Source organism: Cynocephalus volans, chromosome 4 (assembly GCF_027409185.1).
Source record: "Cynocephalus volans isolate mCynVol1 chromosome 4, mCynVol1.pri, whole genome shotgun sequence".
In the NCBI taxonomy this organism is placed as follows: domain Eukaryota; kingdom Metazoa; phylum Chordata; class Mammalia; order Dermoptera; family Cynocephalidae; genus Cynocephalus; species Cynocephalus volans.
In genome coordinates, this window is record NC_084463.1 from 88,313,001 (window position 1) to 88,338,251 (window position 25,251).

Sequence of the window (25,251 nt, forward strand, 5' to 3'; positions counted from 1 at the left end):
ATTAGAAACTTAGAAAAACAAAGAACTTAAATTGTTCTTGAAAGACTAGGATAGGCCTCTTAACCAGAATTGTCTTTTCAATCTAGATGCTATCTGAAACTTGGACTTCCAAGAGAAAAACCTCAAGCTGCTGGAATTCAGCTTAAATATACAAAAAAAAAAAAAATTACTTCTTACTGAATTCACTCTCAAAAGCCCTAATCAGGTTTCCACAAGCAACAACAACAACAACAACAACAAAATAAGGAACATTAACAACACTAGTAAACAGGGTTTACTAATTGTGTAGCAAGAGAAAAAATACAATAGCAAAGAGGAGACTGAACAGATTTCTTTGTTAATTCCATGACCATCCATTCAGTATCCTTGACCCTTAAGGTCAGAATTTTGTTTCTAATGTATTCTTGAAATAAAGATAAAGAAAGCCATCTCATTGTAGTTCAAATCCTTAAATCACTCTTTGAAAACTCAGGTCATCTAAAAATAGTTGATAGACAAAGTGTGTATAATGAATAAGACATGTAATATTCATATCCAGACCATCTTTAGAAAAGAGTAGGTCCTTAATCTTCCCTGAAAGTAAATAAGACTTTACTTAGCTATATCCCTTACTTCAGAGCATACTGTCTTACAGGGAAATAAGAATATTAATCATGACATTTATTTGTTTCATGTATTAGTTTTTGACATGTATATCAAGCATAAAATTCTCTACTTTCATGAAAAGTTTATATCACCAAAAATAATCATAAAATCCAGGCTGTGAATAAAGCAAGAAATAAACATAAATAACTATAAGAAATAAGCTTAAATAACTATTAAGAAATAGGCTTAAATAAGCTTACAATTATCTTCAGTGGACCTTTCGAATTAAGTGGTTTTTTTTCCAAAACACTTTTGTTTTTCTTTTTCTATATAATAAAACCCCCACAACCATGTGAAATCAGATACAACACATCTTCCAATCCTTAAAAGGTGGCAGGTTAGAATGTTTATCTTCTGTGAGAAAAAGAATAAGAAAGTGACCTCCTTATCATTTAGGACTTTCTCAATTCAATAATCAGTCTTTTCCTACATATTTAAATAAATGAAACAATAGATGAGAATATTTTCATTCAACCCCTACCCATGCAGGAACTACAAGTCCAACTAAAAAATATTGCTCTTTTTTAACCTGTTAATAATACAGCACACATTTTATGTGAATATATAATTAGACATCACTAATCACTTTATGGTAGGATCTTACTCTGATTGAAAACTACAGCTGACTGGTTAGCTTGGTTGGTTAGAGCGTGGTGCTGATAACACCAAGGTCCAGTTTGATCCCAGTACTGGCCAGCTGTCCCCCCCCAAAAAAAAAGAAAGAAAGAAAAAACTACAGCAAACATGAGTTATTCCCTCTCCAATTTGTTTTTTGTATTACTATATGCCATATGTATGCCATGAGTGACAAGAAATCAATTCTATTGCTTCTCAATTCATATCTTTACATGTGTCAGTCATCTAAATTCTCAGTTCAAAATGTGCTGATATAAATCAGTGTTAAAAACCAGTCTGAAAAGATGTGGATACCAAGGATGGTATCTCACAGACTGCTATATTCTCACCCAAACATGCATTCTCCGTTTCTACCTCAGTAACAGAAACCCAATTGCTAGTTAGGCATGCTACTATCCAGAATAAAAACTACAGTTCCCAACGAGTATGGGCCATGTGACTAAGTTCTGAAAAACGAGATGTGAGCTGAAGCACTATGTGGGAATTTGTTTAAAGAAACCTGATTTAGATAAGAGGCATCTCTTTTCTTTTTTTGCCATTCATTTTCCTCCTGGCCTATATGACAGATATTATTGCTGGAGTTCCAGCAGCCACCTTAGTACATGATGTAACCTTGAGTATAAAATTAATTCACAAGGATGGTGGAACAGATAGTGGGTTAAGACACAATGACTGTGGAATTACCTTATCAGCCCTACAGCCTCTTTTTATGTAAGAAATAATGTTTTTTCCCCCAATTGGCCAGTACGGGGATCCAAACTCTTGACCTTGGTGTTATCAGCACCACACACTCCCAAGTGAGCTAACCAGACAGCCAAGAAGTAAATTTATCTCTTGTTTAAGTCACTGTATTTTGGGTTTTTTCAATTTTAAGCAATGAACCCAATTCTAAGTAATCCATATGGACTGAGAAAACAAGAAATGGAATGGAGGAAAGAAAAAGTTTTTTTATTGGTCATATTTTTCTTGAGCTCACATGAAGGAGTATAATAATTAAAAGCACAGACTCTGGAGCCTGATAGCTAGGTCCAGGTCCTGGCTCTGCTACTTTCAAGCCATGTGAACTTGGGCAAGTTAGTGAATCCTCTCTGTACCTCAGTTTACCCATCTGTAAAAATGGGATGGTAATAATATTTACCTCATAGGATTGTCCTGAGGATTAATTAACAAACATATGTAAAGTATTTAAACAGTGCTTGGCACAATATAAGTGTTATATATGTTAGCTATCATGACTACTACTAATATTCCTAATAATAGTTAATAGCCTTTATTGTATATTTATATTTCAATACTAAATGGGCTTGAGGTCATTGCTCAACACAAAGAGAATATCTCAAACATACACAGGGTCCAACACTGGAATATGGTACAGCCAACATAACTGTTTAATAAGAGATAACTTACTCCACTAGGGAACGTTTAGAAAGCATTACCAAGAAAGGGTAATTAATGACATCACTCAATAAGAAAACAATTTTTATTTAGTTTTACCACTAAATAGATTAAGTAAATCATTATAATAAAGTAAGCAATTTCATACTGTCTTGGCAACTTATAAATGTGATCAAAGAATCATTAACTCAAAGAATATAAAACTTTGAAGCATTTTCTTTTTCTTTCTTTTTTGCAGCTGGCCATCATGGGCATCTGAACCCTTGACCTTGGCGTTATAACACCGTGCCTCTAACCAACTGAGTGAACCTGCCAGCTCCTGCTCAAGCATTTTCTTTAAGCAGCACCGAATATTTAGGGAAACTTAATTCCAAGATGCACATAATCAATCTATCACACTTACAAATAGAATTCTATATTCTTTAGGTGGCAAATGTTTCATTTGACTTGCAAATTTTGCACTGATTTCACCATAGTTCTGATAGTTTTTCTCAAGTACTCCGGACCTCATTCTGTGGATACTGAGATTATTAAAATTCATCTGTTACATGTATGCTCCATTCTAAACACCAATACATGAACACCAAAAAGGATTTGGGTATACTGGTGTTTGAATTGACTTTTCCATTGCTAAAAAAATTAACAGTATTTAATAAGTACACATTACCTCTTTTACCTTGTCCTATATTCTCAACCCCATCTGGGAAAATTTTCTTTATCTCTTTGCCTACAGTAAAAACTAGCTGTCCCCTAAAGACACATATGTCCTGCAGCCACATCAAATGAAGGATATTTGTTTACTTATCACATTCTTCCTTGTTCCCTATTTCCAGTTTCGTATAGTTTTCTCCAGTTCTTCAGTGAAGACCCTCATTATTTGAGGCTCATATCATTCAGTCATACCACCCTCTTTGCCTCCTCATCACTATTGTATCTACTGATCTCTCTGTCATTCTCCTTTATTCGTCAAAGTCTTTGGAATTTAATTCACAGTCTTTCTCTCAATCCCAAAGCATTCCATTATTCTGGGTGACTTCAACATCCACATGTGTGATCCAGGCAGTCTCCTGGTCTTCTTACTTCTCATGAGTAATTCCATTTCACTTCAGGTATCTACTTCTACATTTACTACCATAATCTGTCACCCTAACTGCTCTTAAATAACTTATTCAAGCAGTTCACCTTCTAATAATACTCTACTTCTAATTTTTCTGCTTAACTACTCCCACCATGAAGGTTCTTTGGCTTCTTAAGAGACTTCCAATTCATTAGCTCCAAATTTCTTTCCATCTATCAATGCTTTCTTCTTCACTATCGTCTTTAACCAGCTTCAATTCCATGACCCTAGAAAACACTCTACTACTCTAAGTTCCTTTTCCATTCAGTCCTTGCATCACTTCCATTTGGAAAAACTCCAACCCTGGATGAAACTAATCACTTTCTCCATGCCTATAATGAGGCAACTGTGCTGCTAGAGAAAACCACACAACAAAATATAATTGCCATCCTCAAATGGACCCTGAACACAGCCCAGAAATCCTATCATTTTACTTTGATCTATACTATATGTATACATACTTCAAAGCCTACAAATTCTGTTCAGTCCTTTGACTCTCTTATCAGTTTCAGCAAAGACCCTTCCTTCTACTTCACTGAAAAACACAGAAGCTAACAGATATGACCTTCAATGGGAAGTTGAGGTGATTCATGTCTAGTAGCTTCTGTTTTACATCATTTTCTTTTTTCCTTCCTATTGTATTACATAGTAGTTAAAACTATGAGCAAGGGGTAAATTGTTTACAGTGAGAACATAGAGAGAGACAGTAAAAGAGACAAAAACCAATCCTTGAAGAATTCTAAAATTTGATGGCTGAGGAGAATGAAGCTTCAAAGAAAACTATAAATTTGCACTAAAAACAAGTCAGCCACATTTGTTATAAATTATATGAGGGTAGTTCAAAATGTTCATGGAAAGATTCGCATTATCTTTTCTATTTTTCCACAAACTTTTTGAAGTATCGTCATGTTATGTGTATATGTACACACACACAAACCCACACAAGAAACTGGTTTTGAAGGCAAATATAACTCTATTGTCTTCCAACAATATTAACATCAGTCTTTTGATAGATCAAATTTTGCAATATTATTTCTGAGGTCCAAAGAAGCTGGCTGGTTAGCTCAGTTGGTTAAAGCAACGGTGCTAATAACACCAAGATTAATGGTTCAGATCCTTGTACCAGCCAACCACCAAAACAAAAAAACAGAAAACAAAACACACACACACACACACACACACACAAAAAAAGAAGACTTTTCCCCTGTGAAAATAAAATAATCTACCTGACAGAATTTTACTAAGGGTGGGAGATAGCAGGGTGGGGAACATGAAATTATTATCCTTTGAAGACACAAAACTGTCTAGTTGGAACAAAGATAGCTCTGGCTCATCCAGAGCATATGTAGATCTAAGATCCTTAACTATAAACAGTAGGCTTCAGGTCTGGGTGGTCTGTGCTATGTCCAATAATACATCAATTGGCTTACCCTCAAAATAAATATTTCCTTTCTCATTACTCTGAGTCATAAAAAAACATTCAGTCTTTGTTCAAAAACAGAAAGGTTTTCAATAAAAACTTTTAGCTATAAGTCTATACACTGAATAGATAGTTCAGGACACTACTACTAATTAAATGCATATAAAGAGATCTTAAAGGACTTTCTCAATATCTCAAGGAATACTCTGAGTAAACTGGGAAGATGCCCAATGAAAAATAAATTTTCTCAATATTTATGATGATCACTGGTATGTTCTGTGTAGTGTTTAATAATGAGATATGATATAAGGGATGAAATTGAAATACAAAATACTTTGTGCTCCTGTTTTTATCTCACAGATAATTTGGATACTATACAACTCATCTAAAAACTATTTTAAATTTTCTTTATGACAGCAAAATGGCAGCTGAATAGGTTAAATATGTCTTCAAGAGAATATTTTGTAAAAGATGTATGTTGATTATTTTCCAGAACTATTTAAATCCTTATTAAAATTGGGTCTAAAGTAGTATTCAAGTGGAAGGACACAAATCTGGGGGGATGAGGGGAGGGCAGTGAGAAGAAGAACAGAAAACACTGAGAAGTAATACACCCCATTTATGTGCAATATGACAAAATGATTCCCTGAAACAATCCAAAGAATTGTTCTCTTTCAGGATGAAAAGAGTCCAGTGTTCTTCACGGATGATAGGAACTTGGTCAGACTCAGGATTCACTTCCATATCTACTTAATGACTTGGCCAGAATATATTCTAAAGTCATAACAAAGACATATCATAAGAGTTTAAAGATTCCAAACTCATCATGACCAGATGTGTAGGACTAAAAATCTTGGCTTCTGGCTAGATTTCTCATTACTGGTTTGTAAAATAAGCATTAAATATTATTTGTTCTAGCTCTAAATTTCTTCCTTTCAAAAGAGCCGATCTAAGTGTGAAATACTTTCTCTGTGGAAAGTTAATGAATGTTACAAGGAAATGTTTTAGCTGCAACTGGCTGTTTTCCATATAGTACATATGTACTCAGATGCCCACTCAACTCCTATATCATTTGATTCTCGGACTGCAATTGTTGAGTACCAACACTACTTTTTTTCTATGCAGTTAATATGATCCTTTTTATTTTATTATCTAAATGACAGAAAATTCTACCTTAGATTATTTGTAAGTAATACTGTAGTTTTTCTTTTTTTTAAATTTATTTATTTATTTATTTATTTATTTATTTATTTATTTATTTATAATTTTCTTTTGTCAATGAACATTGTGGCTGATTATTGCTCCCCATCACCAAAACCTCCCTCCCTCCTCCCTCCCCCCTCCCCCCCAACAATGTCCTTTTTGTTTGCTTGTCGTATCAACTTCAAGTAATTGTGGTTGTTATATCTTCTTCCCCCTCCCCCCCTGGTTTTTTAGTTTTTCTAATAACTGAGAAATTGTGACAAATGCTATAGCCACCTTATAACTAAAAATGTCTTCATTTTATTGCAATAAAATGGGTGGGAAAAGGCTATACATTATTAATATTGAGGAAAATAAGATTTAGCTTGAATTTGAATCTATACATTATGCTACTGCAATTGAATACATTTAAATGTCGAAAAAAAGTCTAAAAAAAGAAATCTAATGTGTTAAAGCACATTTTAAAAATCTATACAGTTTTTTAAAAAGAGAATAAGGAAAAATAACATAGGCTATCTTTAAATTATTCTAGTTAAAATATGAAAAATAGAGTATTTTCTTTTCTTCCCCCTTTACAATACATTATTATGAGAAGTCAAGAGCATTCAATACAGGAAACCTTTCATGCACATATAGTAAACTTTACAACTTTAAAGTTATAATTTAAATGGTAGTGATTGCTTTATGAAGCAAACATCTCATCAACCCTTGGATTTGTCCATTTTGGAAGAGCATATGTTTTATATTATAAATTTCTTAAAGGATAGCACTCTTTAATATTTATGTCGTTCATACTCTTTACTCTGCTTATTATCAGACAAAATTCTGGTGCTTAATATATCATTAAAATAATGACCTGATAATTAGAATTTTATAATAATGTTATTCCAGATGGATCAAAATTCTGTATAATGTACTATCGCTTTATATGCCAATCAAGGGCAGGTTTAATTATTCTAGAATTCAAAGTTCCAATTATAAGGCTTTCTTAACTCATACACAGTATAGATTTCCAATTCTTATAAGGCATTAAGTTCATGAAAAATATTGTAGGTCTACCAAATATAAAACAAGACTATTTCATTTTTTTTTTTTTTTTTTTTTTTTGGCAGCTAGTTGGTACAGAGATCCATACCCTTGACCTTGGTGTTATAACACCACACTCTAACCAACTGAGCTTTACCAGGCCAGCCCAAATTAAGATTATTTCTAAGACTAAACTAAAATTTGTTTTTAAACCTTTTACACTGACATGTGTCAACACAGATAATTCAACTATGTATCTATAAATTTTGTCATTGCTACAGAAACGATAATGTATACAAAGTTTCTTTACATAGATTTAGGATAAATCTGCAATTGTGGGATTTTTAATCTCTGCTATAATTTCAGCTAAATATGGCTTCTAATTTCAGGTGGCACCACTACTCAAAGAACCCTAAACAAGGAAGCAAGAATTTTTCAAATATAAAACAATGGAAAAAAACAGGATTTGATATAAGGAATTTGCTTCATCTACAACTTCTAATTATCAAATGAGCACAGGGCAAAGAGCATTCTGACTAATTTACTAGAGGCCTTCTAGTTTAATACCTATTTATATAGATAAGTCACAATGTACAAGAAATACTATCTCTATAATATTAAATGTGCAAAGTCTATATGTATAAATATGGGCATGATAATTATACTGCTGAATAATTAAAGAAGAAATTCAATCTAATCTACCATTTATTGAGAGCCTGTACTGCAGAAGAGAAGTGTGGACCCATTTTGACAGGGTAACTCAGTAGGCCTTTAGGACAAAAGAATTCATGTACTTCAGTAAACTCATAATCTAGTGTGTTTATGTGATATTAATGAAAAATAAAGAAACTGTATAAAGTATACTATTCAAAAGAAGAATGTTATTCCTTTCTAAAATCATGTAGAGAAAGGAACGTCTTGATAATGCATCAGCACCATCTTTCTGAAAAAAGGCAATTAACAAGGGAGGCAGGAACTCCAATATTTCTAGAATCTTCTAAGTTATAGTCACAAAGCTGAGCATTTAATATTTTATTCCATATATATTATCTCACATCTTGACATTATCAGTAGGCATTATAATACCCATTTTAAGGGTAAGAAAATAGAACCAAATAGATTAACGAACTTGCTCAAGACTGAACAGCTAGCAAGTAGTGCACATTTTCAAAACTGTATGCAAACTGTTCCAATCAATTGGGCTGCTTTCTCTATCCCCAAAGCATGCAATGCATATACTCAGGTAGACAATTATAGTAACAACACAAGTGGCAACAACTAGCTACTTATTATGAAATTCCATTAATCTTTTTTTATTTTGTTTTTATTTAAGGAATTTATTTATTTTTTAATTGGAACATATAGATTGCACATATTTATAGGGTATAGGGTTACATTTCAATACATGTACATGATGTATAATGATCTAGCATTAATCTTAATCTAGTTACCAACCTTCTTTTACCTTTCTCTCAGGGTCTGTTCAATGGTGTGAAATGGTGTTCAATGGTGTTGAATAGCTATTCTTGCTATTATCAGGTCTGGAGTGCTGTACACTACATGAAACTCAAAAGCTTTACTGCCTAAAAATGCCTCCTCACCCCACAATGTTACTCCATTAAGCATACCAATAAAGAATTTAACTTCCAGATTCCAACATGCCTCTTAATCACCATGTTCTCATAAAATATATTTTTATGTTTTCTAGCAAGGATGCTTGAGATGAACTTGGAGCAATAAAACTATCATAAGCAATTTGTGTGTATATCCTCAATCAGCAAGACAGGAATAGGAGATATGGCAAATGAAGAACGGGCTCTTAAAGCTTCTGTCTGGAAGTGATATACATCACATTCATTCACATTCCTTTGGCCAAAGACAGTCACAGGGTTACATTTACCTTCAAGGGTCAGTGAGGTCAAATCCGGCCATGTGACCAGTAGGGGTATCTAACAGATATTTTCTCACAACTGAGATAAAATTAAAGTATCTTCTTTAAGAGAAGTGGCATAACTGCATCATTTACCGAGTATTTACTATGTTTACTATGTGTCAGGTACTGAAAGGGGCCATATGTGTTCTGTCTCTTATCCTCAACACAATGAGCTAAGGAGATATGTCTGGCATTTTATGAATGAAAAAAAAATAGGCTCCAAGGGATTAAATACGTAACTCAAGACTGCACAAATAGTAAGTGGTGAAAATGGAATCTGAATCCAAATTAGTCTGATTTTAAAGGTGTGCTCATCTCATTACAAAATGGCTATGTTCAAGATGTAGTTTTAAAAAGTTTATATTTATATATGTTCCCATCTCCAATTCAAAATAAAATGTCAGGATGGATGACCTGAAACTACTAACATGCATATAAACTGTGAAAAAGAGGTAGCATTCCCCAACACTTTTATTTCCAAGATGTTATATTAGAAGAAGGAAAAAAATCAGAAGCCACCTTGAATACAAATGCACTAAATAACACAAATTAATATATCCATAACAACAATTATCAAAGAAAAAAGCCTTCTTTTATATGGTATTAGTGAGAAGCAGCAAATCATATCCCTTAAGAGCTCAATTAACTTGTGAATTATGTTGTCTACATCCTGACAGGTAAGAACAAATGAATAGAAAGAATGAAAGACTATGTATTCTGAAAATTTCAAAATGTTCATAGTTTTGACTTGCAAGGGAAAGCTGTAGAAGAAAATTCAATATTAACAAATTTCAAAATTTTTTTAAAATAAAGAACAAAAAGTAAACTGTGCAAAAACTACGCATGATACCAAAATAAATTTGGGATGAATGACAATAATGGTTAAGTAATTTTTTCCAATGAAATGAAAGAATAAGGATACTACATAGATGGCCGCCAAAGCCCATCTATCTTCACAAGAGAATCTAGCCTGTTAGGTGTTCAAAATATAGTACGTGATCTCACACCATTTAAAGTCTGTCATAAATAAAATAAAAGCCCAGTACGAACATCCCAAGTCTGTTCAGACAACAGTTCTATTCCAAATGCTCTACCTTCAATAAAATGTATTAAGCCTATAATAGTCATATTAAATCAAGACTGAACAGAACTTATAAATTGTCAACAGGATATTAGTTCTTTTTCTATATTTGCTAAATTACAAAAGGTCACCAAAGAGATACATTTAACACAAGTTCCTCTAATCATAACTTAGAATGTCTCACGTAAAAAGCCTGAGATAATGTAACTGGATAAATATCCTTTTTTTTTTTTTGCAATTAAACACTGACTATGCTACTCTCCCAAGAATGTGGCAACAAGGCTAATGTTTGGTATTTTTTTCTTTCTACACACTAAGACTAAAATTTACTTGCAGAATATATTTCATACATGAGAAAATTTGGATAAATACACCATATTCTCTATGCATTTAAAATAACACTAAATTGTTTTTAAGCACCATTAGTGTGTGTGCATGTGTATGTGCATGCACACTGCTTGAAAAGACTTGTAACAGAAAAGGGAAGACATTTTAAAGCAGGAATAATTAAAGGAATTCCTTCTCATCTATTTGGATTTGAATTCTCTGAGGAGTTATAAAGTGGATATCAGATTACAGTAGCACATAACAAAGCCAAATAGCTAATATGGAAAAATCTGATTTAAGAAATTTGGCTATAAAGAAGAAGAATGAAAAAATCTAGTGACTGGAAGGAATAATGAATGGGGCAAGAAAGGGTTCCCTTTCTCTCTCCCTCCCTCCCTTTCTTTTTAACATGTAAACACAGTTCTAAGCATTCCAACCTCTATGTTTTTTCCAATGCTACTGATTCTATCAGCATTACTCTTTTCCAATGCTACTGATTCTATCAGCATTACCATCCTTATTACCACCCTGACCTCTTATGTTTAAATTCAATTGATCTTTCATGGCTTGGATACATGTTACTTGTTAGTGCAGCATTTGCTACGTTCCCAAGTTAAAACTGATCACAGTATCCTTCCTGTTCATTGCACTTTGTTCACACATCTGTGCTATGGCGTATCACTTCACACATCATATTAAAGCAATTTACATACAAATATTATCTCCTCTAGCAAACTGTAAGTCTGCTAACAAAGAACATAATCATTAAATATTTCATAAATGAACAAAACTTAATGACCGATTATATGTTATTACTGTTGCAGACAGGGGAGAAGAAGAAAAAGACAGAGCAAGGAACATAGCGGAACTGAGAGCACATCCTCACCATCCAAACTCCTACTACCTGGCCTGTAATGATAAGGGGAACTGGAGACATTGCCACACTATGAAAAAGGGCATTTACCTTTCATCTGCCTTTTTCGAGGGAGACACTGCAGTGTAGGATGGTTTCCTAATAGGTGTGCCTGTCACAAGTGATTGACTAGTTGTCACAACTGATCCCTTTTTACTCTGACTTGACTTAGTGGGGAGAGAGGGAGGGGCTTCTAGCTTGCCCAGAAACTCCAGGTCAGTTGCCTCCAGCTCTGAGCAGCCTCAGCCATTTTCTCACACTGTGCTATACAGACACACACTAACATTTCCTATGTAAGACATGATGTGAAAAAGATTAGGAAGTATTGGTATAGTCAGGCAGACTGAGTAATGAAGAGAACAGGCTCCGACGTTAAAGAGAATTAAATACAAATCCACATTTTGTTTCTTTCTAACTATACAATCCTTAACAAGCTAGAAAGTTACTTAACCTCTCAAAGCCTCAGTTTCTAAAACACCTGTAAAATGGAGAAAATATCAGTACCTACCCTCTTAGGGTAGTCGTAAGCATTAAACCAGTAGTGGTTGTAAAACACTTAGCACAGTACCCTGCACATAGTAAGCACTCAATAAATATTAGCTAGTTATCATTTTTTCACTTTTCAACAAAGCCTCATCATTCTAGCTACAAGAAAAGGACAAACTGGCTATCAAGCTCTGGGAAACAGACTAATATAGTGAATTTTTTAAGTCATAATATGCTTGTATACTACTTACATGTAAAGTTCCTATTAATATATGACTCCTTCACAGCTGATAAAATTTAGATAAATATCTATTCCTCCAATTTATTATAATCATCTTTCACTGGTATATCCTTACCTCTTCCCACAAGAATTTAAAACTTCTTCTACTTAAGTTGCATACCCAGATATCTGACTTTCTGGACTATTTCCTGTAGAAAAGTGTTACAAATACATTGAGAATATAGACAGGTTCTACTTAGGGTATATTAGCATTTTTTAAATTACTATACACTCCAAATAAAATTGGGCACTGTAAGAAAGTATGTTGTGCCAAAAATGTTAACTGTATAATTAGTTCCACATTGTAGATGAGGGGATATGTTACCTGACCACTCACAGAGAAGACAGAACTAACTTGTGAAGAAGAAGGGAGAATTGAGTGCTGAAAAGAAGAGAGATGCTAAATTTAAAACAAGAATTTCAACAGCCAAAATTAGGGAACAGAGTTAGATTTGTGGGGTTAGAAACAGAGCAAGAGGTCAAGTAGAGAGCAGCAGATCTGGACATTAGTATTAACCAGTTAAAAACAATTAAACCAAAGGAATTATGGTTTGATAAGAATACTTTAAGACAAAACAGAACCACATACAAGGTAGATGTAACCAGACTAATAATATCTATTTAATTCACATACTGAACAAGAAGGAACAGTATTTAATTGAAGTGAGAATAAGCAGAGCAGAAATAGAACTCAAACTCAGTAAGCTAAGAAAGGGGACTCACTGGAAGAAACATAATAAATTTCTAGCCAATCTCTTTTATGACAACAGCTGTTAGTAACATTATAATTTCTTCTTTATGTCAAAGTTTCATATTTCAACTGCAGCTTATTATTACTGTGACCAATTTGATCCAGAAAATATGAATGTAAAATTTATATTCTAAAACAAAATTTCAGACACATCTTGTGAAAGTTCAAGTAGTTTGTAGCTTTAAAAAATAACATACAATCTCTTTATAAATCTCTCTGGAAATTTAGTCAATTATTTTTCAAAAAAATGAACTTTAATACTTGTGGGGAAAATAGGATAATTTAGTCAGGCTCCCTCAACATTTCTTATAAACAAGCTGTGTGTGAGTGAAGTTAGTGCACATGTGTAACCATGTATCTTTCTAGTTAATTACTACTGTGTGTTCTGCAGTTTAGTGAAGCAGGCTGGGGCAGAGAGCTCCATCCAACAATAGAACATGTTTACTCTGCTGGCAACTGCTCAGTTTCAGTTTTCTCTTTGGACTTTGCCAGTAGCAGCTGAGTTTCTGAGTTTCTCTGTGGACTGCTTACCTCATAGTGTTGTGTGTGCTGAAAAAAGACTATTCTCTCTTCAACCAAGTTTCCAAGGATCTTTTTGCCAGTTACCTAGCTCACAGACCTGCGTATGAAGGATTTGTGAACGCGCTCGAGGGGTCTGTGCGCTCCAGACCCTAGCCCTAGCTCTACAATTGGCATAGTCAGCAGTATTACACCACAATTGGCATGGTCGGTGCAGGATTCTGAGCAGGTACAGAAGCCAAGAAGCCCTTGGAGAAGGAGGAAATGTGGCTACTTTTGAACATGTTGTGCCCCGTGGCCACTTTCCTATTGACAGTGATCTGGCTGCTGCTCACTGAACTGCAAGTCAGCATAGACCAGGCACTACAGCAGAAAAACCTTTGGGATGTGGAAGAAATGTGGCTGTCCTTGAGCGTGTGATGCCCAGTGGCCACTTTTCTGCTGACTGGAGCCTAGCTACCGCTCACTCTGCTGCAAAGTCATCAGGATTTGAAGCAGAAAGAGTTGTTGGTGGATGATGTGCAGCTACTGGCAGATTCGAAGTGGAAAGCAGCGTCATTGGAAGAGATATCCTGGAGGATGACATGCGGCAACTGGCAACTCCTGTCTCTCGCAACAGGGAAGATGACAAACCCAGTGATGAGTTGAGGGAGACCATGCATCCCCAGGCACGACCTGTCGTGCACCAGAAAGTGAAATGCGAGCAGCCTATGGGACCGGGTGGACCACCAGTGAGCAATCCACAGGTGACCCAATTTACCACCTATGTCTCATCTACCCAGGTGGAGTTAGTTGACTTGGGGAGACAGTTTCGGCAGAAACAGGGGGAGCCCCTGGCTGCTTGGCTGTTGTGGTTATGGGACCTAGGGTGGATAGTGTGGCATGCTCTGGTGAGGAGATGGAAAAATTGGCCTCCATCACCATGCACCCATCCCTGAGGCAGCAGCTGCAGAATAGCCGCAGATATGCACAAGGGCCAGGTAATCGCTCCTTAATGGAATGGGTGAGTGCAGCTGCCCAAACCATGTGGGCAAATGCTGGAGAAATGCCCAAGATTGTCAGTAAATGACAAATGTATGCTGAGTTAGTTCAAATAATTCGAGAGCTAGGGATGCGGCAGTCCATGTTTAATGTGAACACTCATGACCCGGACAATGAAAATCTTACAGGCAGCATGAGAGACATAGTGCTGCAAAATGCCCCGTCAACATCCTTTGGGTTACTGATGGCTATACTGGACCCATACATTGGTCATCCTATATATGAGGTAACGACCACGATAGCCATTGTGTGAAGTAGAGGATAGGAGACAAGCAAAAGGGATCCGAAAGGTGGCTAAGACCAAACCCCCAAGAAATACTTGGGATTTTATCCCAAAGGGACCAAGCAAGACTAGCCGTAAGCACGTGTGGCTTGACTTGCTTGCAGAAGGGGTTGATAAAAAGAAAACTGACTGACAGCCAAATGCAGTCCTATTTGCTTTTTGGCAGCAATTGCGCCCTGAACAGCATTTCACTAAATGTCAGGAAACAGGTAGCAAGGTACGCAGAGTGGATTTAAAGGACTTTTTGGTTGCTCCCAAGGAGGCGGATGAACTGTTCCATTTTGATTAGGGAACAGGCCAAGGTACTCGTCTTGGGGGCAGGTGAGGACTGGAGGCCTCATGTTGAATTGGCAACATATTGGTCGAGGACAAATGTGCAGTGTGTTTTGGCACTGGTGGATACAGGTACAGAATGTAGCCTGATATATGGCAATCCAGATAAGTTTCCAGGGGGCACAGTTCATATAGATGGCTATGGAGGGCATACCACTGAGGTCAAAGCTGTGTCATTGCCATTGGGCATAGGAAGATTACCTCCTCACGTATATACTGTATATATATCTCCTGTACCTGACTACATCTTGGGTATGGATGTATTTTATGGTTTGCACCTGCAAACAACAGTTGCAGAGTTTCAGCTATGAATACAGACAGTAAAGCCTGTGTTACAAGGATATGCTAAACATGACCCACAGGTGTTACCCAAGTCAAGACGTGTAGTTAATGTAAAGCATTATCACCTACCAGGAGGACATGCAGAGACAAGTGCCACTATATTGGAATTAGAGAAAGTTGGCATTATTCGTCCGGCTCAGAGCCCATTTAATGCTCCAGTACGGCCAGTGAAAAAGCCTGATGGTACCTAGAGAATGACTGTAGATTATCAAGAACTGAACAAAGTAGTGCCTCCTTTGCATGCAGCTGTGCCTTCAGTTCCTGACTTGATGGATCAGCTGACAACTCAGCTGAGGACTTATCTTATGCATTGGACTTTGCAAATGCTTTTTTCTCCATTCCAATCTTGGCTGATAGCCAAGATCAGTTTGCTTTCACGTGGGAAGGAAGACAGTGGACCTTTCAAGTATTGCCCCGAGGTTATCTGCATAGCCCAACCATCTGTCATGGTTTGGTGGCTGGGGAACTAGCCAAGTGGACTAGGCCCAACACGGTTACAATGTTTCACTACATTGATGATGTGTTATTAACCTCTGATTCTCTTTCAGATTTAACCCAGGCAGCTCCAATGCTGCTAAGTTATTTGGAACAATGGGGGTGGGCCGTGAAGACAGCCAAAATGCAAGGACCTGGGCTGTCAGTCAAATTCCTGGGAGTGGTTTGGTCGGGTAAGACAAGGGTCATCCCAGAAGCTATTATAGATAAGATATAGGCATACCCTCGATCTACAACAGTAGCTCAGCTACAGACATATTTGGGACTTTTGGGGTATTGGAGAGCTTTTGTACCCCGTATGGCCCAAATGGCACGCCCACTATATGCATTAACAAAGAAAGGAGCCCCCTGGGATTGGACTGAGGAAGTAGAACAAGCTTACCAGGCTGCAAAAAGGGCAATACAGCAAGTACAGGCTTTACAAGTGGCTCATCCCACTAAGCCTTTTGAGTTAGTTAGTACATATAACCCAGGAGGGGTTTGTGGTAGAGACAAGACCGATTCCACACACCTGTAGGATTCTGCCCTCAGCTCTGGAAGGGTGCTGAAGTGCATTACACCCTAATAGAAAAGCAGTTAGCAGCTGTGTATTCTGCCTTGATAGCCACTGAAGCTATCACAGGAACTGCCAAAATCCTAGTAAGGATGACACACCCCCATAATAGGTTGGCTGCGCATGTGGGCCACCAACCCTAAAACGGTTGTAGCTCAGACTCCCACTTTGTCTAAATGGGGAGCATATATAGAACATAGGAGCACTGTGTCAACGAGTCCTTTGTCCAGAGAGCTGCAAACTGTGCTAGGCCCAGTAGAGGTTGTGGAGGAAACTTTGACACAACTGTTACCCATGGAGGTAGAGGCTACACCTTTCCATGAGGGACAGGGACCTATCACAGAGCAAGCTTGGTATACAGATGGCTCTAGCATGGGACCTTCAGCATCATGGACAGCTGTGGCTGTCCAGCCCTCAACAAATACCATGTGGTATGAAAACAGCACAGGGCAAAGCAGTCAATAGGCTGAACTGAGAGCAGTATGGATGGTGATAAAAAATGAGCTTGGGCCATCAACTATCTGTACTGACAGCTGAGCTGTGTTCAAAGGTTTAACCCTTTGGATCTCTACTTGGAAATATCAATGGTGGACGGTAGGCCACCAACCCCTGTGGGGACAAGCCATGTGGCAAGTGTTATGGAAATTGGGACATGAGAAAGAAGTAACTCTTTTCCATGTCACAGGACACTTCCCCTTAGCCAGTCCAGGAAATGATGAAGCCGATGCCTTGACTAAGGTAAGATGGCTAGAGAGAGCCCCAGCTGCTGATGTAGCCCAGTGGTTACATCAACGAATGCAGCATGCTGGCAGTAAAACCATGTGGATGGGCCCTGCCTATAAAATTGGAAGATGTAGTGAATGCCTGTTGTGCTTGTCCAGTGTGTGCTCAAGACAGTCCACATCCCTGGTGGATGCCCCACACAGATGGGCAAATAACTCGAGGAAGGGTACCCCTGACTCAATGGCAGGTGGACTTTGTTGGACCACTCCCAAGGTCAGAGAATTTCAGATGCATCTTCACAGCTGTTAATACAGCTATGTCTTGGACAGGCTTTTCAAGATGGCGGCGGCTGCGGCGGCTGGCGCGGAGTAGCTGAGGTGGAAAAGGCGGCCACTGGGCCTCAGGCAGCCGGAAAACTTGTGGTCCTTCCTCTCGCCATCTCTTAAGGGAGGACCGCTGCTGCTGACCGGTCGTGGGGGGTGACCGCCACTTTGCCCCCGGCAGGAGAGGCTGCCTTATTTACAGACAACAGCTTTAAAGTGTGGAGCAGGAAAAGAACTGTTTCTTAGCTGCAAAAGTGAGTTTCGAAACAGGGAACACGGCGCCAGGGCTGCTGTGGATGCAGCCAGGATCCCGGAGGCCGGGGCCGCGCTGAAGGCGGCCAGCTGCCCTATTCAGGATTCGAGGTTTCAGGCCGGCATTAAAGAAGATTCCTGGGAGCGCCCGAGCCGCGCCGCGACTGAACAGCCCGAGGCGGCAGCGGCCGAGAACTGGGAAAGGTGGCAAACCAGAGACAGAGAGCGAGCACCCGACCTGGCACAGCACTGTGAGTGATCCCTGGCACAGCTCTGTTCGGGGGGTGGATGCCCACGCGGCTCCCGCCTGCACCACCAGCCCACTCACCTCCGGTGCTGCCTCCATTTTCCCAGGTGCGGTCAGCTCCGCCCTGCTCGGCCATCACTGAGCCCACCCACTTGCTGGCCTGGCGCCAGGCTTTCCGGAGCCTGCGGACCGGCCTTGGCTCCCACTCCCTCCGCGGTTCTCTGGCGGGGCTGGTGGCGGAGGGCGTCCCGGGCCAGTTTCGGGAGGGCAAGGAAGTACGGGCGGGCCGACTGTCACTCCACCATACCCTGGACTCCGGCCCCAGGTAAACTCCCTGTTACTGGGAGGGAGATACCATCTGTGCGGCCACCAGTTTGGAAAAAAGCCTAACGAATTTCTGGTTGGGAATAGTGTGGTAGGAGAGTTTCCAGGTCCGCTTGAACCTGCCGGAGACCAGGCTGCAGGTGGGCGCTAGACTCGGTTTATACTGGGGGGATACAAAGGTGAACAAGACCCGAGAAAGATCTACATAGTGCTACAAAGGCACCCAGAGAGACCGGTCGTCTGTGCCCAGCAGAAACCTGGTAGACTTCCTGGGCGAGGCGGTGCCGAGCAGGGTCTTGAAGGCCCAGCTGTTAGACGAGGGGTGCAGAAGACAAGCCCCAGCCCAGCACAGTGCGCACAGAGTGGGGAGACGTGCGGCCAGGGAGGCGGAGACTCGACAAAAACCACACACCCAGTGGGGTCGCTACTGCACGATCTAACAGCCTGGGCCAGAGCACACGGAACAGGGAGAAGTCCTGCACAGGAAGTGAAAGCTCAACAGAGATCACACACCCTGTGGTACGTGACCCACCAGCCCAGCAGAGTCCAAGCTGACCAGAAAGGTGGCTCCCCGGAGAAGCCCAAGACCACACACACAAGGCACTAGAGGCCAACTGAGCAGTCACGGAGGGAGCCATACGAAATTGGCAACCACAGCAACATCCTAGTTAGTCATTAGTCTCAAACCGGTGGACGGTGAAACCCCCGGCCACAATGAATAAACACCAAAAAAAAGATACCAGAAATACAAAAAATCAAGAAAGTACACCACCAAAAGTTAATAAATCTCAAACTCTAGATCCTATAGAACAAGAAGCCCTTGAAATGACTGACAAGGAATTTCGAGTGATAATTCTGAAGAAACTGAATGAGATACAAGAAAACTCAGCTAGACATCATGATGAAATGAGGAAAAGTATACAGGATCTGAAAGAGGAAATGTATAAGGAAATCAATGTCCTGAAAAAAAATGTAGCAGAACTTGCTGAACTGAAGAAGTTATTCAACGAAATAAAAAACACAACGGAGAGTTTAACCAGCAGGCTTGTCGAAGTTGAAGAGAGAACCTCTGAACTTGAAGATGGGCTGTTTGAAATAACACAAGCAGACAAAAAGAAAGAAAAAAGAATCAAGGACATGGAAGAAAATCTGAGAGAGATATCAGACAACCATAAGCGATCAAATATCCGAGTCATGGGTATTCCAGAAGGGGAGGAAAATGGAGATTCCATTGAAAACATATTCAACAAAATAGTGGCAGAAAACTTCCCAGGTATAGGAAAAATCACAGATCTTCAGATCCAGGAAGCTCAACGATCTCCAAACGTATTCAACCCAAAAAGGCCTTCTCCTAGACATGTCATAGTCAAATTGGCAAAACTCAGAGACAAAGAGAGAATCTTAAAAGCTGCAAGAGAGAAGCGTCAAATCACCAATAAGGGAGCCCCAATCAGGTTAACATCAGACTTTTCATCACAAACCCTAAAAGCTAGAAAGGAATGGGATGATATTTTCAAAATACTAAAAGACAAAGATTGCCAGCCAAGAATACTCTACCCTGCAAGGCTATCCTTCCGAAATGAGGGGCAAATAGTATATTTCTCAGACAAACAAAAACTGCGGGAGTTCACTACCACAAGACCACCCTTACAAGAAATCCTCAAGGGAGTACTGGGTTTGGTTCCTGAAAAATAACTACCACTGCCATAAAAACCCAAGAAAAATCTAAACCCGCTTGTATAATAAAAATGGCCTTTATGAAGAGAAAACAAGTTAACAAAAACACTATCTACAACCTAAGGAACCAACAAACACAGAAACCAAACAGTAAATCAGAAAGCAAGGACCAAAAGACACCTAAGACAACCAAACAACCAATAAAATGCTAGGAATAAATCAACACCTTTCAATAACAACTCTTAATGTAAAAGGCTTAAATTCCCCAATTAAAAGACACAGACTGGCTGACTGGATCAAAAAGCAGGACACAACTATATGCTGCCTACAAGAGACCCACCTCACCCATAAAGATTCACACAGACTAAGAGTGAAAGGATGGAAAAAGATTTACCATGCAAACAGAAAAGAAAAACGAGCTGGAGTAGCTATTCTTATATCTGACAAAATAGACTTTAAACTAAAAACCATAAAAAGAGACAATGAGGCACACTACTTAATGATAAAAGGACAGATCCATCAAGAAGACATGACAATCATAAATATGTATGCACCCAATGTTGGAGCAGCCAGACTTATAAAACAAACTCTATTAGACCTAAAGAAGGAAATAGACACTAATACCATAATAGCAGGGGACCTGAACACCCCACTGTCAATATTAGACAGATCATCTAGGCAAAGAATCAGTAGAGAAACACAAGATCTAAACAAGACTCTAGACCAATTGGAATTGGCAGATATCTACAGAACATTCCACCCAACAACCTCAGAATATTCATTCTTCTCAGCAGCACATGGATCATTCTCCAGGATAGATCACATATTAGGTCACAAATCAAGTCTCAATAAATTCAAAAAAATTGCAATTATCCCATGTATCTTCTCAGACCACAATGGATTAAAACTAGAAATTAATAACAAACGAACCTCTGGAAACTATACAAACACATGGAAATTAAACAGCATTCTACTTAATGACATATGGGTCCAAGAAGAAATCAAGCAGGAAATCAAAAAATTTATTGAAACTAATGAAAACAATGATACATCATACCAAAACCTGTGGGATACTGCAAAAGCAGTATTGAGGGGAAAATTTATTGCATTAAATGCTCACTTCAGAAGAATAGAAAGATGGCAAGTGAACAACCTAACACTTCACCTTAAAGAACTAGAAAAACAAGAACAATCCAAACCTAAAGTTAGCAGACGGAAAGAAATCATTAAGATCAGAGCAGAACTGAATGAAATTGAAAACCAAAAAACAATTCAAAAGATCAACGAATCAAAAAGTTGGTTTTTTGAAAAGATAAATAAAATTGACAAACCATTAGCATGGCTAACAAAAAAAAGAAGAGAGAAGACTCAAATAACAAAAATTAGAAATGAAAAAGGCGATATTACAACTGATTCATCTGAAATACAAGGAATCATTCGAGACTACTATAAACAACTATACGCCAACAAATTTGAAAATCTGGAGGAAATGGATAAATTTCTGGACACACACAAGCTCCCAAAACTGAACCGTGAAGACGTAGAAAATTTGAACAGACCAATTACAATAAAGGAGATTGAAGCTGTTATCAGAAGGCTCCCAACAAAGAAAAGCCCAGGACCAGATGGATTCACAGCAGAATTTTACCAAACATTCAAACAGGAATTGACACCGATTCTTTACAAACTATTCCAAAAGATTGAAACGGACGCAAATCTCCCAAACTCATTCTATGAAGCAAACATCATCCTGATACCAAAACCAGGTAAAGATATAACCAAAAAAGAAAACTACAGGCCAATATCCCTGATGAATATAGATGCAAAAATCCTCACTAAATTACTAGCAAACAGAATACAGCAACACATACGAAAAATTATTCATCACGATCAAGTGGGATTCATCCCAGGGATGCAAGGTTGGTTCAACATACGCAAATCAATAAATGTGATACACCATATTAATAAACTCAAACACAAGGACCATATGATCATCTCTATAGATGCTGAAAAAGCATTTGATAAAGTTCAGCACTCATTCATGACAAAGACCCTCTATAAGTTAGGTATAGAGGGAAAGTATCTCAACATAATTAAAGCCATATATGCCAAACCCACAGCCAATATCATCCTGAATGGGGAAAAGCTGAAAGCTTTTCCTTTAAGAACAGGAACTAGACAAGGATGCCCACTCTCACCACTCCTATTCAACATAGTGTTGGAAGTACTAGCCAGAGCAATCAGAGAAGAGAAGGAAATAAAGGGCATCCAGATTGGAAAAGATGAAGTCAAACTGTCCCTGTTTGCAGATGACATGATCCTATATATCGAACAGCCTAAAACCTCTACAAAAAAACTGCTAGAATTGATAAATGATTTCAGCACAGTAGCAGGATACAAAATCAACACTCAAAAATCAGTAGCATTTCTTTTCTCCAATAGTGAACATGCAGAAAGAGAAATCAAGAAAGCCTGCCCATTTACAATAGCCACCAAAAAAATAAAATACTTAGGAATTGAGTTAACCAAGGAGGTGAAAAATCTCTATAATGAGAACTACAAAACACTGCTGAGAGAAATTAGAGAGGATACAAGAAGATGGAAAGATATCCCATGCTCTTGGATTGGAAGAATCAACATAGTGAAAATGTCCATACTACCCAAAGTGATATATAAATTCAATGCAATCCCCATCAAAATTCCAAAGACATTTTTCTCAGAAATGGAAAAAACTATCCAGACATTTATATGGAACAATAAAAGACCACGCATAGCCAAAGCAATGCTGAGCAAAAAAAATAAAGCTGGAGGCATAACACTACCTGATTTTAAGCTATACTACAAAGCTATAATAACCAAAACAGTATGGTACTGGCATAAAAACAGACACACTGACCAATGGAATAGAATAGAGAATCCAGAAATCAACCCACACACTTACTGTCAGCTGATCTTTGACAAAGGCATCAAGCCTATTCAGTGGCGAAGGGACTGCCTCTTCAGCAAATGGTGCTGGGACAACTGGATATCCATATGCAGGAGAATGAAACTTGATCCATACCTCTCGCCGTATACTAAAATCAACTCAAAATGGATTAAGGATTTAAATATACACCCTGAAACAATAAAACTTCTTAAAGAAAACATAGGAGAAACACTTCAGGAAATAGGACTGAGCACAGACTTCATGAATACGACCCCAAAAGCACGGGCAACCAAAGGAAAAATAAACAAATGGGATTATATCAAACTAAAAAGCTTCTGCACAGCAAAAGAAACAATTAAAAGAGTTAAAAGACAACCAACAGAGTGGGAGAAAATATTTGCAAAATATACATCTGACAAAGGATTAATATCCAGAATATATAAGGAACTCAAACAACTGTACAAGAAGAAAACAAGCAACCCAATTAAAAAATGGGCAAAAGAGCTAAGTAGGCATTTCTCTAAGGAAGATATACAAATGGCCAACAGACATATGAAAAAATGCTCAACATCACTCAGCATCCGGGAAATGCAAATCAAAACCACATTGAGATACCATCTAACCCCAGTTAGGATGGCTAAAATCCAAAAGACTCTGAACGATAAATGCTGGCGAGGCTGCGGAGAAAAAGGAACTCTCATACATTGTTGGTGGGACTGCAAAATGGTGCAGCCTCTATGGAAAATGGTATGGAGGTTCCTCAAACAATTGCAGATAGATCTACCATACGACCCAGCTATCCCACTGTTGGGAATATACCCAGAAGAATGGAAATCATCAAGTCGAAGGTATACCTGTTTCCCAATGTTCATCGCAGCCCTCTTTACAATAGCCAAGAGTTGGAACCAGCCCAAATGCCCATCATCGGATGAGTGGATACGGAAAATGTGGTACATCTACACAATGGAATACTACTCAGCTATAAAAAAGAATGAAATACTGCCACTTGCAACAACATGGATGGACCTTGAGAGAATTATATTAAGTGAAACAAGTCAGGCACAGAAAGAGAAATACCACATGTTCTCACTTATTGGTGGGAGCTAAAAATTAATATATAAATTCACACACACACACACACACAGACACACACACACACACACATGCACACAAACCGGGGGGGGGGGGGGAAGAAGATATAACAACCACAATTATTTGAAGTTGATATGACAAGCAAACAGAAAGGACATTGTTGGGGGGGAGGGGGGGAGGGAGAAGGGAGGGAGGTTTTGGTGATGGGGAGCAATGATCAGCCACAATGTATATCGACAAAATAAAATTAAAAAAAAAAAAATACAGCTATGTCTTTTAAAAAAGGGACTAAGGCTATCTACCCAATCCCCATCCCTCAAGGGGTGGACATGGCGGTTATGGCCAACAGTCAGGATTCTAAATGAGATACCCCGCAAGGGTAGGCCCCTCCAGTGGAAGCTCTATTGCATAGGGCTGCAGCACCTATGCAACTGCAAGTCACTACTAAAGATGAGCTTTTGAAACCAGGATATGGTAAGAATGGAAATATTCTCTTACCAGCCCTAACCCATTTGCAACAGGGACAGACAGTACAATGGGAAAGGCTTTGGAGAATAATATGCTGGGTTGGCTTAATAGGGCCTTGGGGAAAAGGATTAGAGGAAGGCTTGCAAGTTTCACCTTGGGTGACAAGTACCTGGCCTCCTTGAGTAAAAGTAATGTGGCCTGGAACAGATAAGTGCTCTATTCTAAAGGGCACATTTGTATTATCATTATGGTCTATTATGAGTTGCCCTATACTGTTACATGTAGAACCTGTAGATCCCACAGTGTTAGCAGATAAAGTATTGTATCATAAACCAGGTAAGATACCTATTCCTGCAACCATCCTTTTTCAGGATGGCAAACTGGCATGTATATTACCAGAGGGGCGAGAACTTCCCCTATTGGTACCAATAACCCTTCTG

At 38.5% G+C, this 25,251-nt stretch overlaps 1 protein-coding gene across 2 annotated transcripts in view; it reads right to left on the reverse strand.

The window, feature by feature from the left end:
* Window positions 1-25,251, reverse strand: part of TMEM135 (transmembrane protein 135) — a 261,356-nt gene that overhangs the window by 45,334 nt on the left and 190,771 nt on the right. The window lies entirely within an intron of this gene.